The sequence below is a fragment of the Podarcis erhardii genome (assembly GCF_964252035.2).
Source record: "Podarcis erhardii genome assembly, chromosome: 1".
In the NCBI taxonomy this organism is placed as follows: Eukaryota; Metazoa; Chordata; class Lepidosauria; order Squamata; family Lacertidae; genus Podarcis; species Podarcis erhardii.
Window position 1 is genome coordinate 22,444,786 of NC_138497.1, and position 20,488 is coordinate 22,465,273.

Consider the following 20,488-nt stretch of genomic DNA (forward strand, 5'->3'; position numbering starts at 1 on the left):
CACCTGCTCTTAACATACCACCATTCCCAGGGTTATTTGGGAGAGGGGATGCCATGTGCTTTAAATGTGTGGCATGTGACCTCTGTCAGCAGCATTGTGGGAAATATGGCTGGAGACACTTGTCTGTTCTTTGGTGTTTGATAAGTTTTCCAATGTCTTCAATTCTAGGGTGGCCCAGATTAGTTTCAAGCCTCTTTTACTGGTGAAACCAATACCAGCAGGGTAGCCATGTTTGATCTGTTTCAGCAAATGCCAAGAAACGTGCCTTGTCCTATGGCACCATAGAGACCAAGTGATTAACGGATTATCTAGAAAAAGACGAATGTCATTTGTAGATTGTCGCTTTTTTTGCAGGTGAGATTCAATGGAATAACAGCAGATGTAAAATGGATTTGGCACTCTTGTGCAACAAACCTGCACCCAGAATTAGCTCCTGGACTTTCTGCATTAAATGACAGGAAGGTGCACTGGAAAGTGTGCATAGGATTGCGCTCTGCATGGCAAGCGCACTCCTGCACGCGCTTTACTGGTAAGTAAGAATGGCTCCCTGCTTATTTAACTTACCGTATATTGTCTCCCTGCTTATTTAACGTATATGCAGAATTCATCATGCAAAAGGCTGGAATGGATGAATCCCAAGCCGGAATTAAGATTCCAGGAAGAAATATCAACAACCTCAGATACGCAGATGACACAACCTTGATGGCAGAAAGTGAGGAGGAATTAAAGAACCTTTTAATGAGGGTGAAAGAGGAGAGCGCAAAATATGGTCTGAAGTTCAACATTAAAAAAACCAAGATCATGGCCACTGGTCCCATCACCTCCTGGCAAATAGAAGGGGAAGAAATGGAGGCAGTGAGAGATTTTACTTTCTTGGGCTCCATGATCACTGCAGATGGTGACAGCAGTCACAAAATTAAAGACGCCTGCTCCTTGGGAGGAAAGCAATTACAAACCTAGACAGCATCTTAAAAGGAGAGACATCACCTTGCCCACAAAGGTCTGTATAGTTAAAGCTATGGTTTTCACAGTAGTGATGTATGGAAGTGAGAGCTGGACCATAAAGAAGGCTGATCACTGAAGAATTGATGCTTTTGAATTATGGTGTTGGAGGAGACTCTTGAGAGTCCCATGGACTGCAAGAAGATCAAAGCGATCCATTCTGAAGGAAATCAGCCCTGAGTGCTCACTGGAAGGACAGATCGTGAAGCTGAGGCTCCAGTACTTTGGCCGCCTCATGAGAAGAGAAGACTCCCTGGAAAAGACCTTGATGTTGGGAAAGCTGGAGGGCACAAGGAGAAGGGGACGACAGAGGACGAGATGGTTGGACAGTGTTCTCGAAGCTACCAGCCTGAGTTTGACCAAACTGCGGGAGGCAGTGGAAGACAGAAATGCCTGGCGTGCTCTGGCCCAGGGGGTCACGAAGAGTCGGACACGACTAAACAAGAAGAAGAAGAGCGGCGCAGAGCCAGCCCTTTGCGCGCAGGAAGCCCCTCGTTCAATCCCCAGAAAGGGCTGGGGGGGGGAGAGGGAGAGAGAGAGAGACCCCGCCTCTGCCTCAAACCCCGAAGAACCAGCGGCCTGACCCGGCGTAAAGCATTTCCCTGCGTTCCGACGTGCGCCAGAAACCCACCCACCGCCTCTTCGCGGGCAACTTCTCCTTGCCACTTCCCTCCCTCCCTCCCTCAGCGCACCACGTGTCCAGGGCGACGCTGCGCATGCTCCGTGCTCGCTCCTCCCGCCTCCCCCCCCCCCGCATCTCTCCCGCTCCTCCTCCTCCTCATCCCGAACGAGTCTGGCCGGAGTCTGTGGCTCAAAATGGCGGCCGCGGCGGCGGCCGGAGCAGACCGAGGAGGGGGTAGTAGCGAGAGCCGCTGAGGCGGGCCGGCCCCTGCAGCCCAGCCGGGGATCATGGAGGGAGCTCCGGGCTGCAGCTGAAAGACGCGCTCGGTGAGAGCAAGGAGGAGGGGAAGGGGGTCCAGAGGGGCACTTGCGAGGCGTGTGGATGGCGCGGAGGGGGGGGGGGTTGTTATGTAGCCCCCCGAATCTCCCCTCCCTTTCCCCGGGCCCTGTGGGGGATGCCCCGCTCCACCGCCGCCATCCTCGTCCTCCTCCCTCCGCTGCCTCTAGGCACCTCGCGGGGTCCTGCCCCTGCGCTCCTGTCCCCGGTGTTCGGGTGGCAGCGAGTTCCGCCCCGGTGCTTCCCTCCCTCCAAACCCAGGCGAGGGTCTGGGGAGACAGGCGACCCCCAAATGCCCGGGGCTCCAGGGGAGCGCTCGCCTCTCTTCTTCCGACGGCCACTTTACTTCGGCAGGCACACTTCGGAGCCTCGGCGGTGCGCTCCTTGACAGCTTCTTTCTTTTTACACTTGTGGCGAACGCCCGCCCTTTGAATCTTCCCCCTTTTATCCTTTGCCTCTTTATCCCCCGGGGTGACCCACAAGCTCATCCCCCCACTCCCTTTCACGTCCTCGGGCTTTGCTTTTTTGCCCGGCTCCCTTACTTTTTTAAAGGGAGATGGATCCTGAACATTTGACATCCTAAACTAGGGTTTGGTATGCTAATTCTTCTTTCTTTCTTTCTTTCTTTCTTTCTTTCTTTCTTTCTTTCTTTCTTTCTTTCTTTCTTTCTCTTTCTCACTCTCCCTCCTCCCCCCACCCCTCCACAACTTTCCCCTTTTCGGTATCCTTTGCAATAATTCGGGATTCATAGTGTTCGAATGTGGACCCGGGTCCAAGTTTTCTCTCTCTGCTTTGTACTTGCACAGGCTCTTCTTCCTTACTCTTTTAAGTTGGCACCGAAGTGCCAAAGCAGAGAGCTCTTCCCAAAAGGATATCATTTGTAGTGGGCCTTCCATAATAACATCGCAGCACAGGAAGATCCTGCGCCCGCTGCATTCTTTCGTCTGTCTGAAGAAGTCTGTAGCCTTTACACAGGCACATTGGACTAAGCCCTATTGAACGTAGTGGGATTTATTTCTGAATAAACACAGACATGATTGTGCTGTAAGTCTGCAAAGAACTGGCATGGAAGATTCTGAGTGTGATTTGTGTGTTCTGGATGTGTGTATCCAAAATGCATCCCCCCCTTTCTATTAATTTGTTCTCTTTCCTGTAGATTTAAGCTCAGAAGCATTAAGCAACTCATTATTTCTCAGTTCAGGTTTGCTTTTTAGAGTTGTGAAAATGAGTGATAAATTGAAAAAAAAAAGTAGACAGCTCAGTGTTTACTTGGAGCGAGTTTATTCTTTTAACCTCCCTGACAGAGGTAATTGTGTTTCTTCTGGATGACACCTCATTAGTTTTGCTTGTGTATGGTACAATAATGGTCTTGCTTAACAGCTTTGTGGTAATAACAACCATTTCACATCACAGCTTGGGTATTCTCTCTCTAGGGAGGCCAACATCTAAACTGAGAAAGTTTAGATGGCAGTGCAAAGACTGGTAAGATAGTTAGAGTTTATCTGAAAATTGCTGGTGGAGTTTGGAATGGATATGGAAGTTGTTGATCTCTTACTTTGTGCAGTATTTGTTAGGGGTTTTTTTGTATGTTAGCAGACTTGGCCATTACTAATTAAAAGTTGGGATAGAGATTGAATCAATACACCACACCATGGAGAGGAACTGCTGAGTTCAGTGATTAGAAATCATTTAGTATGTACCATGTAGTAAGCAATTACAGTCCAAAGTGTAGTGTAGAGAGAGAATCTTACTTAAAGCTTTTCTGCCTGTTGTGGACTTCAGAAGCACTGCAAAACTGAAGTCCCCTACCCTATTGATGCTTGAGAGGGCCTTATAGAGACTGATTTATTTCTTTATTTATTTCTATGTTTTTTACTATTCTCTCACCGGAGAGGTGCAATATATATGAAGCTCTAGTGCTACAATTTCAATTGTTTCAGGATCTCTTGGATCAGCTAATTTTTCACAAAGGTCACACTGTAGTACAATTATGTCACTGAATTAATCCTATCTTTGTCTATAGAGCTTTCTTGTTCTGTGATCACATAATAATTTTTTCTTCCTTGAATCAAGGTTCTAGGGTGACTTTTCTCATTTTGCGCAAAGTTTCTCATCCGTATCTGAGGCAGACTCTCTGTAGACTCTTGAGATTCTCAAGCATGAAAGGCAATACAGAAAAGCGGGCTATTATGCTGTTAGCATCCAGAAAAGCCGGGAAGGCTTATAGATGCAGACTGCAGATATAAACACCTTTTGGAATAGAATGGTGATGATACAGTTCATTTCTCTTGTACTGGATAAATTTTGCTGCAACATGATTTTTTTCCTGGGTGTGTAGTGGATAACACAATTACCAGTAGCATTTTCCATTGTCATTTATTGGAAGTAGTTAAAATATTTCATTCAGTGGAAGCAGCTGTGCTTTGTGTTGCTGTAATTCTTGCTCCCTTTGTAGTCTGCATTTATTAGTGGCCACTTTGTCTGTGCTCCCTAGATATAGTTTGATTTAAGGTGTTTTTTATATTAGAGGTTTGATATATGGTATTTATTGAAGATGTGGTAGCTCTCTGCAAATGTTAATTAATTCTCTCACCTTCTGTGTAACAGTAATTGAGTGCATTTTACATGGTAGATAATTTTTTTTATCTAGTAACTCTTTTTCTACTAATCAAGTTCTTGTTTGTTAAACCAAATCACATTTGTTTCCTAGGTAGGAATTTGTTGCCATGAAATTATTTCTGATAGTAGACTATACATTGAGAAAAGTGTGTCCAAAGAGCTTTTTAACAAACTCAGCATATCAACTCCGTTCAGAGATAGTGCTTACGCATGGTTTAGGAAACACTCTTGTAGCTCTTTATGCTCCTTCATCCCTGATTTCATAGAATCGTAGAGTTGGAAGGGACTCCAAGGGTCATCTAGTCGAACCACCTGCACTGCAAATCCATGACAGATGGCCATCCAACCTCTGCTTAAAGACTTCCATTGAAGGAGATCCCACAACTTCCCCAGGGGAGACCGTTCCACTGTGGAACAGCTATCAGAAAGTTTTTCCTGATGTTTAGTCAGAATTTCCCTTCTTGTAACTTGTAGCCATTGGTTCGAGTCATACCCCCCAGAGTAGGAGAAAACAAGCTTGCTTCATCTTCCATGTGACAGCCCTTGAGATATTTTAAGATGGCTATCATAGCTCCTCTCAGTCTCTTGTTGTTATGAATTGCCAAACAATGGTTATAGCTTGCCTCCGAAGCACAGTTTGAAGTTTCTATTTGAAAGAGGTTTGCAAACAATGGTTTTAGAGGTTAACATTAACCATAGTTTGCCAATTAGGATGTCAGGTTAACCTATAGAAGGAGAGACTGCTGTTGCATGCAGGTCCGGCTTGCAGGCTTCCTATAGGAATCTTGTTGACCACTGTGAGAACTGGATGCTGGACTAGCTGGACCCCTGGTTTGATTCAGCAGGCTCTCATGTTCTTACAGTTAGAGAAAACTAGTAGTAGGGGAGGTGGGAGAGGAGTAAATACGTGCTCACATGGAACTCTCCTTACCAGACCTGTCCTGGCATTACCTCTGGGTAAAGCTTTTTAAAAACCCTAGAAGAGTGTTATAGGCTTCTCTAACCGACACAAACACCATTTAAACGATTGTGTAAACTGTGATGGGACCACAAAGGAGTACATCCGTATGTCTTCCCAGCCACTTCTTGCAAGGCTGTGTGGTACATACAACAGGGATAGGAAACTAGTTCAGTGTGGCAGATTGCATCAGCAAATTATGCATTGTATATTACTAACTTTTCCTCTGCAATTATGAGGGCTAGACATTTATTTGAAAACACTTATTTTCCCTCAGGATTATATTCCCAGAGGTTATGTGAGGCCTGTAGGCTACAGGTTCCCCACCACTGCCCTAGCCAAGTTCAAAACTATTGCTCTTGCAAGTGGTGGGGGAGGGGGGAGATGAGCTCTGTGCTTGCTGTGAATAGCATTTCTGATAACTTGACTGAAGTGTTGATCTCACTGATTTTCACATGATGTAATTCAGAACATTATAAGTGATCGTTTGCTTGGCTAATGGTATGGAAGTGCAAAGTTTAGATTCATTTCTGTTCGCTTCTATTATTTTAGTATTCTTTTCGGTGCACAAAATGCTTAAAACATTATTCTCCTTCTCTCAACCTCTCTGGGGTATAGGTTAAGCTGAAATACAGTTTTCCACAGCATAATATGTGCTAGGTTTTGCCACAAAGTGGCTGCAGTACCCTATTGAGGGCACAATATTGTTTCCTTGTTGAGTTGATCTTACAGAATCACAGAATTGTAGAGTTGGAAGGGACCCTGAGGATCATCTAGTCCAACCCCCTGCAATGCAGGGCTATGCAGTCATCCCATACTGGCATCGAACCCGCAACCTTATCAGCACCACGCTCAAACCAACTGCACTATCTACGGTATATGATGTGTTTGTAGTATTCACCCTTTGTTTTTTAAGTGTACACAGACAAGTCTGTGACTGTGGAAGATCTGACAAGGAGTTACCTACATATTAATAATTATTCTGGTTTACCTTGATGAGCTCTATATTAAGATTTTTAAATCTCTCTTTGCCTTCTTTTTGATGGTGGTGGATAGGTACAGCACTGGTGATACAACACCTTGCTTACTCCTCCTGGTTGGGTTTCATCAGCATTTTACTCCTGGACTCCTGCAGCTCTGTCCACACCAATGGTGGGGAATACTTTGCCTATAGGCCTAATTATGCCTGACAGGCCTTGGATGATATTATTATTATTATTATTATTATTATTATTATTGATAGACCACTTCATTAAAGCAGTATACATGATGAAAACAGAATAAAACACACATATACAAGCTCTTGGAACAAAAATCAATTCAACAAAAATATCCTCCCACCTGTCAAGGTGGCCCGCAGAAGATTGACTATTTCTGGATCTGACACCCAGTTATACCTCTCCAGGTATCCAATTCTTTATCTCCAGCTATTTTATCTGTTCCTCCCTAGCTGTTCCATCACTATCTCAAACAGCTCACCCAGGCTTCCTAAGCTTTCCTTTCTTCTCTATGCATTGGCATCAATCCTATCCGGACCCAAATACATGGCTTTTGCTCCTGATATTCAGTCTTTTACTGAATCATGTCTCTTCCTCCTGTACAGCACAACAGATATCGACAACTTGCTTTTTGTTCTCTTTGTTGAAACTCTGGTCCTGGCTCTGGTTGTTTCTCACCTTGACTGCTGGAAAACCTTTTCTGGTATTCCTTTATCATATTTCTACCACCTCTATTTGAGATTCTGCTGTCCAGGTTATTTACCATTCTCACTGTTGAGACCATTTTGAGCTACCTTGTTTATTTAAACATTTTCTTTTCTACCTTTCTACTTGAAAATGTACTCAGGGTGTGCACTACATTGCAAACAATGTGTAATACCCCTGCTCAAATCCCTGTACAGGTCTTATTCTGAATCCAGAACAATTTCTTTTGCCTTACCTTTAAGGCTCCGCACTTACTGCCCCACCCTAACTCTTTGTTCTTATTTCCTATCCTGTTCCCTTCAGGTTCTGCCATTGCAGATTCTTCTGTCCTTTTAAGGGACTCTGTCATCTGTTATTTTCCCTCTTGCCTGGTCCACCTTTCCATGTCACTTTTGTCACCTCTCTTCCTTTAGTACCTGTCTTAAAATTCACCGTTTCTGTTAAATGTTTGGCTACAGCCCTTTTGTCCACTATCTGAAACTGTAGTGGTTCTGTAAATTGCCTAGAGTCCATCAGGGAAAAACACAGGAAATATTATTATTAATAATAATAAATAAATAAATAAATAAATAAATAAATAAATAAATATGATGAAGATGTCTCATATTCCTATCCTTTTGCTGTCAAAAGTTGTCTTGTCAGCTATTCAGGGTAGAGGCCAGTCCTTTTGTTTTGTAAAGTAGCATGTACTATAAAAATAATGAAAATGAATCTGCTCTTAATTACTCATGATGAGTAATTAAATACCAATTTTTGTATTTACCCAATTTTGGAAGAGCTTAATTTAGTCGCATGAGGTTGGTGGTTTTCCGTTTGTCCTCTTGGAAGGTAGGGCACCCAGCTTTTGCCAGTCACCTTACTTTCTGTACTGGAGCCCCCCCCCCCAATTCCTCAGGAGTGTCTCTTGGAAGGGGGTGCCACAGTAGATAGGTGAGATGGGAAGAATCTGGTGCCAGGCATTGCACAAGTAGAAGTATACAACCCATGATAACGGACATGTTGCACGTCTGGCTAGGTTTGTGTTCTTTTTGGTATGACAGTAGAAGTGGCAGATCTTTAGATGTTTCTAAAAACAGCTATTAATTTCAGTTGACTGAAATATAATCAAACTAGTTGAGCTAAAATTAATGTTTTAGGAAGGTTCAATTACTTTAAATGTCAGCTGATAATTACATATGCTTGAGAAGTGAAAGTTCACTTTTCGCCAAGCTTGCATTTTGGTACCTTGCCTCAAGTCAGGTAGAATTCAGCAATTTTTTTCCTTTTAAATATATTTTTCAGCACTTCAAATAATATTGCATGTCTGTTAATTTTACTGAAAGCTGTGGCCCAGCATTAATCAGTTGGAATGAATAAAAGACTTGGCACTGCCAAATTCAAATGTTCAAAGGATTGGGTTGTATCCAGTGAAGTTGCCCTGTTGGTGCATGGACTTCTGCTTGCCGAAAGAAACTTCCCCTCCCTCCCCTCCACCAGTTCTGTTCTGAGGGTTCCCCCAATCCTCTATAGCACATTGGGAGAGTAACAAGAAAAGGAGACAGAGGGGATGTTCTGTTCTGCAAATTGAAGGCATTGCACTAATAGGGCAACTTTATTGGATTACAACCCAGGGAATCACATTCTCAGATACATGAGTTGAATTTAAAATCATGACACTATTGCACTGTTTTATTTAGAATATTTATATGCTATTTTCAGCAAATGGTTATGAAGGCAGTTTCCTTTATAAAATTGGGCAACGGTTAAAACATCCCAACATGTATTTACTATAACTTTTCCAACTACTAGGATTTTTGTTTGGATTTCTGAGCTTCACAGATAAGTTTCTCTTTGTTTTGTTCCTTTTTTACTCAGACAACTAACCAGTTGAAATAGGTGATGGAAAAGTCCTCTCTCCTTTCCTAAGACTCTAGGGAGCTACTGTAAGTGAGCAGACAATGCTGGGCCAGACAGATCAATAGTTTGACCTAGTATAAGGCAGCTTCCTGTGTTTCTAGGAGATATGGGCTTGTGATTACAAATAACAGAAGTGATTCTTGATCTGCATGGGCTGTTATCTAATACATTTTTAATGTGAATTGTACTTTCTAACTGTGTGACTTGTGTCTTAATTAACTAGATAATTTAGAGTAGTTAATTGTGGACATCTTTTAAAAACTTCAACACTTGTCAAACAATTAACTTCCAAACTTAGATTGGTGGAATAGCAGTTTTACCACTATGGGCCATAATACAAAGAACCCGTCCTACATACATCTTCAGTGCATGAAAAATATCGTTTGCCAAAGCGCAGGAGAAATTTGTGCCTATCCAGAATAATGGTAAGGTGTGTTATGTGTTATTAGCTATCTGCCCAGAAGTAGAAAACCCATGTAAAAGGATGCTGCTTTTTCCCTTGGAGGGAACGGCGTTTACAGCCAAAAGTGCTAAAAATTATCTGGAGCTCATGGCTTCAGCATCGTATTAAACACACATGATCAAAAAAATAATAATTGTGAACTTGAAAACACATCAGTCCTCTTCATTTGTTCAGTATGAACTAGTCTTGTTCTGTAGTCATCAGCCTTGACGCAGGTGACATGCAGTCAGTGTTGGACTATAGGGGGCCCTAGATAACATGGATGTTTGTGGCTAGATTCCCTTCAGACAGGCACCAAGTGTATAATGGTCAAAGGGCATGGCTGGCTGGCATGCACATTGCTTAGTTTCAAGGAGCAAGACCAGTTGGGTACCTTGTCAGAAGCACCTTCATGGGTTTGGTAGTCATGGGTACTGAATGCCTTCTGTCTGAAGCCGAATTTTCATTTATAAACCAATGTTAGTTATACATAGCAAACTATTTTGAATTACAATGTGGAAGCAGGTCATTACGATTCACATTTTTTTCAGTAATTTGATACTAATATTTATGTATGCTTGACTACACAATCTACAGTCAGAACAGAATTAAAAACTTGATACTCATTTAATGTCATTTTAGCTGTAGGAACAGAACTCTATCCTGAAAGCCTCTATGATTAAATTCTCAGTTGTGCATGGAAGTTAAACATTGGTATCAAATTACTGGGAACCTTTTGTTTCTCTGCCTCTTCTCTCCTACTTTGAAAAATTTCTTAAATATACATTCTTCTGAAGGCAGCTCTGTATCAGGAAATTTTTAATGTCTGATGTTTTACAAATTTTTATATGTGCTGTAAGCTGCCCAGAGTGGCTAGGGAAACCCAGCCAGATGGGAGGGTATTAAGAATAATAAGAATAATAAGAATAAGAATAATATATTATTCTAAAGGGGTATCTGTGAATAACATAGAGAGTTGGAAGGCAACTTGAGGGTGATCTAGTCCAACTCCCTGCAATGCAGGAATCTCAACTAAAGCATCCATTAGAGATGGCCACCCAACGTTTGCTTAAAAACCTCTTCTTAAAAACATGTGGCATTTGTATACCACCAAGAGGCTTGTAAGGTAGACTGGTATGCTGTCCATGTTGCTGATGGGAAGTTGATGCTGAAATAATGCTTTGCCTAAGTGAGTTACTGGTTGAGGGGCCGTTTGTTCTGGGGACTTCCTGACTTGCATCTCCCACTTTTAGCCACTATAATCTGCCATAAAATCCTAATTTGACAAGTATTTGGTTTCTTCTCCTGTTTTCAATTTGCATTCATATTTCATCCCACCTCCAAAGCTACATGTTCAAACAGTCGCCCCCAGTTCTTGACTGGCCTTAGCAGTGTCAACCCAAAAGTTATGGTCAGCTGCCCCTCCCCTTGTTGGCTTGGCTGTCTCAGGTGAGTACTTGAGATGGGAAAATGTGTTGTAGAATTTGCCTAAGTGCCTAGTCACCTCAGTCACGCATTAGCAAAAATCTTCCACTTTCTCTACTTTCCTCTTCTCCAAAGCAGGCAAGGGTGACACAGACTGTACATTTGAGTTTTCCAAGCAGCCTAGTAGCTAAAGAGCTCGCAGCATTCCTCCCAACTTTTGAGCTGGGGAAGAGGCAGGGATTATTGCATACCTGCCAGAATGATCCCTGCCTATCTCTGCAACTTCAAGGCTGGAAGCAAAATGGCAGCAGCACACTTGCCATGGCAAGTGAGTACAGTCAAACCTTGGTTGTTGAACGGCTCCATTTTCGAACGTTTCGGCTCCCAAGTGCCAAAAACCTGGATATAAATGGCATTTAAGTAGCAATTTTTTTGTAGTACTGTATTGGCATATGTGAAAACGTTTCCCGTCAAGAGAAGATGACTGGAAAAAAGAGCTCGATAAGGAACTGCCCCTGCCAAATTAAGCATTCCATGTAAATATTTCTGTTGTCAACAAGCTGATTATATAGCATTTATTGCAAGCATATTGTAGGTGCAGCCAAGATGTTCCATGAAGCTTCTTACACAGTATGTAGAACATGAGCACCAGTTCCTGTCTTGTTAAGAAAACCTACTGATCCATTTCCAATAACACATTCCATTGCTCATTTTTAATCATTTGCAGCTAGCTGTCCTCCAGCCATCTCAGGCATGGAGCGTTGTTAGTTCCTTTTCTCTGCTTGTGGCTTAAATACTTTGGTATGTTGGTTTTTTCTTGATTGGTTGTGTCCAGTTGTGATGGCTGCTGAAAAGCAGCCACATGTGTGCTCAAAGACAGATTTTCCAGCACAGAATATGTGATGGTAGAATTGGAAGAGTGAAGGCAACAGGATGGGAAATAAGAAAAACTTCAATCATTCGTCTACTAAAACTGTCACAATTTTTTTAAAAATTGAAAAATTCCTCCCACTGTCAAGTATGAATAGTCTTAAACATCATGTATGTTAGAGAAGAGGAATCAGATTCTGACATTTGTGAGAAGTGTCTAGTGCCACAGGTTGCATTTCTACAAAATGGGCACAGCTATGCCTGCTGACATGAGCTTACTTTAATCAGTAGGCCAGTTTACCCTGACTAATATGGCTGCAATATTGCTGAGTTGGCTTTGGTCTCTTTGCTAGTCATATGGCATGGTCAATTCCCATTCCTGCTTTCCCACTCCCCACTGCAGTTGCTACTGACAGCTGCCGAAACATCCCATCTTTGAGAAGAGTTTAGTCACCATTATGGTAATCTACATCTTGTAATCTACATCTGTCTTTTCCTAAATGAATCATGACTGAATATTTGGCAATATGCATACCTGGGAGTAAACACCATTAAATTCAGTGGGATTTGCTTCTGAGTAGACATGTGTAGAATTGTGCTGCAAATGCTTTAGAATCTGACCCTTGCAAGATCTTTTGTGAGTGTCACAGGACTTTGTCACTACAGTCCTCGGAGCTGACAGAACTATAATTTTCAGAACTGGCGGAACTCCTCCAACCATTCTGTTTTTGACTTTCGGAAAACATCAGTACTTATAAGTGTCGGCTTTAAACCTAATATACTAAAGGTCTGGAGTTGGTTTCCTTGCTTTAAAACCCTTTAAAGAGAATGCAGACAGACAGAATGAGATGTCTTTGTCAAAACAGTCTAGTCTCTCAACTACGTGCTTCTAAAACAATTCTGACAGATTGTTGTAGAACTGTACGGTGTTTGATCGTAATTTGCCATGTTTAGTTAATGGGCTGGGAGCCCTTAATGTGTCTAGGGATCTTATCTGTTGAGTTTGTTCCTTCAAAGTGCCCTTTATTTGTCTATAAAGTTGCATATTTGTACTGAGAATTATTTTTCAAAGTGACAGGGTCTGAGCTAGTACGCTGAGCTCATACCAAGACAAAACAAAATGAGACATTTGGTATGCTAACAGAAAATGTCCTATTTGTTAAGTTTTTCCTCACTATTCCATTAAGAAAATAGCTACTAGATTGCTCTTTGAACTTGGATAAATGCAATATTAGGACAAGATTACTGAGCACCTTCTTACTGTTTCCGTGTCAGTTATAAGCACCTACAATGTACATGGTGCTTTAAGTAACATGAGCAAAAGACAGGTCCTGCCTCAGCGGCTTAATCCAGATTTTGTGAGTGTGGGAAGCAGCAGGGGAAGGGAAAATCAAGGCAAAGATAGGAATGCAATTATGTGTAACCCTCTCTACTTTGAGGTACAAAACTATACCCAGTTAGACCCCTTTGCTAAACCAGTGTCTGAAGCAATAATGGGTTGCATGAGAACCAACAAACTGAAGCTGAATCTTGGCAATATGGAGGCATTGTAGACTGGTGGTTCCCATGTCTAAGAATTAGGTACAAGATCTGTTCTCAATTGGGTTGAATTCCCCCTGAAAGATGAGGTCCATAGTCTCATGGTGCTCCTGGATTCCACCTTGTCGCTTGAGATCCAGGTGTCTTCAGTGGGGTGGAGAGTTTCTTTCTATTTGTGACTAGTTCACCTGCTACAGCTATTCCTAGACCGGGAAAGGGTGGCCATTGTGATCCACGCTTTAGTAACTTTCCGTTTGAATTATTGCAATTTGCTGTACTTTGGGCTGCCCTTGAAGACTGTTTGGAAGTTGCCCCTACTGCAAAATGCAGCTGTGAGAGACCATAAAACATTGCCCCTTCGACGTTTTTCACTGGCTACCAATTCAAGGTTTTAGTTTTGACTTGCATAGCTCTAAACAGGCTGTGCCCCACTTACCTAAGACAACACCTCTCTCCATGCCAGCAACTTGTTACCTTGGATCTGGTGAGGAGGCCTTGCTGGTAGTGCCATCCTTGGGGGAAGCTCAAAGAGCTATAGTTCATCATTAGGCCTTCTCAGCTAGAGCATGCAATCTGAAAATCTGCCCCCCTCTGCCAGCCTTTTAATATATGCCTGGATTACAGAAATTTGATAACTTACCAATTCTGGTGGCTATGGATGAAGGACAAGATATAAAAATAAAATGAAACAGAATAAACTAAAATAGAATTAAATGTCCAGCCAGAAGTTCACTGGCTTTTTCTGCCCATCTGTTTAACCTATAGGTTAAATAGCCTTTGGCCTGGCAACTTTCTGGCGCTTAAATCAATAAATTGTTCCAAATGAGTGATATATTTTTTTATACTTGCAGTTTCAGCTTAGTTTAATAGCACATCTCAGTAAGGCAAGCGAAGAGAAGAAAAGAGAAAACAAAGTGGTGTTCTGAGTTTCTCATCTCTAGCACCAGTGCAGCTAGGATTAGCATACCTATGAGGAAGTACCTTTAAAGTCAAGAAGATGAGCTTTCAAACCATCACAGTCCCTGAGGAGCCCATGTGAGTATCTTGGGAACTGGATGTTGCTGTTATGTGTCACATTGTGCAGCCCACGCTCCATACATAATACGTTTGTAAAAGATGTGTTTTTTAAGGTGAAATACCAATCTCCAGGTCTCGTGAACCTGACATTTAATAGGCCTTTATGCAATCTCTGTAGCTGTAAAGGACTAATGTGATGGCATCCAGAAAATGACTAGCAAATGGAGTCAAATAAACCATGGAGTCCCAAAGGATCCATATTGGGACCTGAATTATTTAAGTTATTCATAAATGAACTGGAATCAGGGGTGAGCAGTGAGGCAGCCAAGTTTGCAGATGTTACCAAATTATTCAGGATTAATAATAATAATAATTTCATTTCTATACTGCTTTATATTTTTAAGGAGGGTGGGAATCTCACAGCAGTTTACAACCTACATTACAATATCAAATAAAACAATCCAGAATCAAACATTACAGAAGAAAGTCACATATAAAGTACAGGAAATGATGGGGATGCTTTCCTGAACCCCGCGTATGTTGGCGGAGCACATGTAAGCCTGCCCTGCCCCATTACCTTCCCATTTCCACCACTTCCAGGTTGCAGCAGTGCGCACGTGCACAGGTGCACATGCTCTGAATACACATGAAACTGTTGTTGCCTGTATACATTTGCTACAATATTTTAGGAAACTAAATTTTTCACTTAAGGTTTCAAAATAAAACATTACAAAGGAGGTCAAGTGCAGAATGCACATTTAAAACAGCGTAATTAGCAAGAGAATAAAATATTACCTTAAGCAAGTAGTTTCTTAATAAACATAATGTGTTGCTGCTGTTGCCAGTCCTGCCAATGGTGGTTTCACGGTGGGCAGGGCTGTGGTCGCTCAGGTCCAATGACCTCAGTCTTCACTAAGAGACAGCCAAGGTGGTGTAACACAAAACAGACTGTGAAGAGCTCTAAAAGGATCTCTAAACAGTGCATGAATGGGCAACGGAATAACAAATGAGATTAAAAGCAAGTGTGAAGTGATATACATTTGGCCAAGAAATCTTAACTTCACATGTCCTGAGGGGGCTTAAACTGATTGTGAGAAAAGGCTAAAAGAGGCTGTGTTTTTTGTAGTGAGACTGTGATTTGCACTCCTTTAACCTCTGTGGAGGAAAGAAGTTGTTTCTCCAGCTTGTGACGACAGATCTTGGGGTCAACCAGTAAAATCAGTTTAGGGCAGATGAAAGAACACATAATTAATGTACAGAATGCACTTGTAGAACATGTGGTAGCTTTGAAAAAAGGATTAGAAAAAGAACAGTGTAAGATAGGCTTAATGGTAGCTGTTGGCCATGCTAGCTAAATAGAACTACCATGTTCAGAATCTTCAAATTGTAGAGTTGGAAGGGACCCTGAACATCATCTAGTCCAACCTCCCTGCAATGCAGGAATATGCAGCTGTCCCATACAGGGATCGAACCTGCAACTTTGCATTATCAGCACCACACTCTAACGAACTGAGCTCTCCAGGCTCAAGTTTGTTTTGGTGATAATGTGTTGCTGGGAGCCACAGGAGAGAGTGATCGCCTTTATCCTTACACTTGTGAACTCCCAGAACCTTTGGAAAATGAATGATGGATGAGATTGATCTTGCTCTTTCTTCCAGCAATGCCAGCCTATAAACCTCATGGAATATAGTTGCCTGGTTCCAACTTGCAAGACAGCACAATTCCTAATCTGCCACACCTTTAAAAGTGCCACCTCATGTCTAGTCTTGTGAGTTGTATCCAGCGTTAGTCAAACTCAGAGTAGCCCCACTGAAATTAATGTACTTAAGTTAGCCGTGCCTATTAATTTTAATGGGTCCACTCTGAATTTGACCAGTGTTGAATGCACCCCTGAGAATATTTGTCTCACAACATTTGCAGAATCACAATTACTGTGTTGTTGTGACCCACATTTTTTGAAATCCTGAACCTTGCCTGTTTATAGTCTTTTTTTCAAGTATGACTTGTAAATCAATTTCCACCTTGCTGTTTCTGAAGGGGTCTCCTTGACAGCTTGAGAAATATTGCTTTGCAGTGATAGAATGCACAAAGTGGTCAGTTTCTAGGTGTTTATTCTGAAGAGTTTAGCAGCTCCCAAGCCTAAATTCATTGGCTATGCAAGCAAGACAATTGAGATGACTTTGTATTTGAGCTGTACAAGTATACAGCTGTGCTTCTTACATGGACTAGGAATTGTTTTCATTTCACAGGATGGAAGAAAACTAGAGTAGGAAAGTGACTTGAACACTCTGAGAAGATAAGCAGAACTGGGAAGCTTTGTTGGTGGTGATCAAGTGTCCACACTGTTCAATTGAAACAAAGTTTATCTATTTAAAGATCACAGTAGCACTGCAAAAGACAAGCCAGATAATCCTCTGCAAATGGTAGAAATGTCTCTTATTTCCCACTGGTGACCAGTGGTCTGTAAAGAGCCATATGCACAGACTTCAGTGGATTAGCCATAAATCAGTCAAAATCAGCTATGCTTACTGTTTCTAACTTTACCATCAAAAAAGTGGGACATAAAGGGCTTTAATTTTGGTTGCATCAGTTCTGGAATTTTGAGATTTGGAAGGAAATATTTTGTGAACTATGCCATCACAATATTAATGTGAAGCATATAGTTTTACTTAAATGGAAAGTAGATCCATTTGTATGCTAATTCATAAATCATTTTCATTTGAGGTTTATTTTCCCAAGTATATTTTTTCCTTCAAGCTAAGGTTCATTTCAGAATTACAGGGAGGGCCACCTGATGCAAATTGAAAGATATAATTTCCTCTTGGTGGACCAAGAAATTAAACAAATATCCCGAGTTGAATTCTCAACGGGTAAAATTACTCTTTGGCTGCAATTCTATGCACCTTATTTATATGTAAGCCCCATGCAACTCAGTGGAGCTTAAGTAGACATGTAGAAGGTGGAACTGCTAAGTAATTCGTTTTTCTTGATCAGTGAATTCCTTTAGTTTCTTATTACATTGATTGTAAATATAGTTTCCTTTTTAAAGTCGTGTGTTGGACATTTGTTCCGCAGTCATGGGTACTTGAGTACCGAATCACTTACTAGTATATAACAATGATGTCATTTGTTGTCATACAGGCTTTTAAAACTAGGCCAAGATTATCTTTGATAGCTGATGAGCAATTCAAATGCAACAAAACACTGTGGTGCATGTGTAGGGAACCTCTGGACCTCCAGACATTCTTGAGCTACATCTTCTCAGGACATTGACCATTCTTAAACAACAGATATAAATGTCCAACCTATAGAAAATGAGTATGGGGAAATCATATAACATATACCATTACAGGGTCAATGTGCTAGGTAATGTGTAAACTGTGGCATTTTAAACTCTTAAAAACATGATTTCTCATCTCAGCACATTTGCAGCTTCGCAGTATTGAATTAGCATTTGGTAATTCTTGCAACCCCTTTTTGATGCAAGTGATAAACTTTGAAAGGAGCTCTCCCCCTCCCCCCCATGCTTACCATGCTTCTATATTATATCATACATGGTTTTTCAATTTCTGTGTGTATATTTATTTTTGAAAGCCACTTTGTGACCATCTTGGTAGTAAGCGGTAGATAAATATATAAATAATTATAAAAAGGAAACAATAGTCTTATAAGCTTAAAATGCTAAGTGAGTAACCAACTCTAGACTTGCACATTCCGTGAATCCTGCTTTCTGGTTGCAGGAGTTTGTTATGTGGTTAGAGAATAAATAAAGGCAAACTATGATCTGATTGCCAGTTTTGCAGTGTGTTCACATATGTTGTGAGCCATGCAGTTTCTGTAAAAGTTAAAATTTGTGAAGGAATCTTTAGTTTAAGCAATCTTCAAACATAGTTAAAATTAACTACGAGAGGCCAGTGTCTATGGATATCCAGGAAACACTGCATGAACACTATCACTCTGCCAAGGATTCCATGTGTTTAGTTCCAGAAATGCAACTTGAAGAAATGTAGTATCTGAATGGAACTCTGCTCCATATTGTCTAGTAAAGACAATGGGGGGGGGGGATAGAGAACTGGGTTGTAAATAGGATCCCCTGTCTTTAAGTGTTAATGGGTAATAAAAAATGATATTTGGGGGGCTGAAAAGTGAAAGATCACATAATGGAGATAAATGCAAGAATGCATTGGCACCCACATACAGGATTTGCATAGGACAAATTTCAGGAACATTTAGATTTTTAAGCAGAGAAATGGCACCCTCTACTTAAGGAAACTTGGGTTGTATACTGTAGGCATTGCGTGACATGAAACAGTAGAAAAGGTACTAAGATTCATTTCATTGACTTTTTAGTAGGGTGTACTGTGTGTGTGTGTGTGTGTGTGTGTGTGTGTGTGTGTGTGTGTGTTGCCTCACTCTAGCATTAATGAAGTGTTAAAATTGTTTGCTTGTGGGGAATGGGTTTGTTTAAGAAATATTTACCCATTGTACTGCTGTTTGTCAACACATTTATAAATCGGTGTGTTTATGCTAAAGATGTTTCTGCTAAAGAAGCATAGATGGAGTGTCATAGAAATATAGATGGGATGCTATAGAAATAAATATTGGCTCAGTGAAACTAAAATTCCTTTGCATAGATCTTATATACCATATACAGACTTAATGACATTTAATCTTTGAGACAGATAATTTTCTCTGACATGGAAAGTTGGCAGAGCACATGTAGTCGTGCATGTAATTGGAACAAAGTTATAAAAGGTAAAGATGCCTTTTGGCTGGTCTTGCAAGGAAGAAGAGGTTGGTGCTGTTTTATCTTATAGAAAAAATAAGAAATCACTGTCTCTTCAATCACACTAATAATTCACTTAGTTCATGCATTTTCTAACTTTAAAGAATTAAAGTGGATGCCAGAAAATAAAAATTCACATAGTTGAGTAGACTTTGAGGCACATTAGCCCCTAGTATTCTTATTCACTCCAGTGTGTGTCATGCCCTAGCTTCTACTTTGCTTCCAGAAATGTGAATCTTGTAAATGTCAGCTGAGCTTTAGTGGAATGGAGGGACAGGAAATTTTCTGAGACTACAGAGATGGTTTGAGTTCCAAGGAGGAATGAATGCACCTGATTATTCCCCAAGCTTCTTATCCACTTCTTATCCAGCTTTTTCTAGTTTAGTCAAACTAGAAAAATACAATCTTTCACTTTGTTTACACTGATCTTGGTTTTACTCATCTTATTGAATGTACTATACAGGCAGTATTCAACAAAAGTTGAACAAAAAAAGCTTATCTGGCAACCGTAAATTGCATCCATATCCTCACTAGACAGCACTAATTCAGGGCTTTCAAATCAGTAAGTTTTTTACTTGGAAAAATGTGGGCTAGGAAAGATGTGAGGCATTTGGCTCTCCAGAAGGTGCTTGCGACATTAGAGAATATTAAAAGATAATTTTAGATTGTTACCCTGCTGCATTTGGCCATACATTCAAATATACCATCTCTGGGCAATCTTGAAATATCTAGGCAGCTGGAAAAACAAATCTCAATTTATTATAAGCAGTTGAGGGTCAAATTATTCCCTCCACTAGAGAAACTGAACAGAATTTGGAGTGTGGAGGCATAAATCAATTCCCAACTTAAGTGAGGACAGAGACTAGTGGCATCAGTTCAAAACAACCACTATAAGCTAAAGTTATACCACAGTAGTCACCAGCCTTTTGGGAACATGTGTCTCAGGTCTATCGTATGAGAGTGTGAACAGCAAGAACATAAGAAAAGCCCTGCTGAATCAGTCCAGTGACCCATCTAGTCCAGCATCCTGTTCTCACAGTGGCCAACCAGATGCCTCTGGGAATCCCCCAAGCACAACAGCATTCTGCCCACCTGTGATTCCCAGCAACTAGTATTTAGAGGCACACTGCCTCTGATATTGGAGGTAGAGCATAACCATTGTGATGACGAGGAGGTCTTGATTTCCTTGTCCTTGAGTTTTGGCTAATCCTCTCTTAAAGGCATCCAAGTTGGTGGCCATCTACAATACACTTGCAGCTTTTTTCTCCAAGCT

The 20,488-nt window shown here is 41.2% G+C and overlaps 1 protein-coding gene across 2 annotated transcripts in view; it reads left to right on the forward strand.

The window, feature by feature from the left end:
• Window positions 1-1,784: 1,784 nt before the first annotated feature.
• BTBD7 (BTB domain containing 7) overlaps window positions 1,785-20,488 on the forward strand; it is a 73,957-nt gene continuing 55,253 nt past the window's right edge. For both annotated transcript variants that reach the window (XR_014155924.1, XM_081859014.1), the window contains exon 1: window positions 1,785-1,950. The gene's annotated coding sequence lies outside the window, so the exon portion shown is untranslated. The remainder of the gene's footprint in view (window positions 1,951-20,488) is intronic.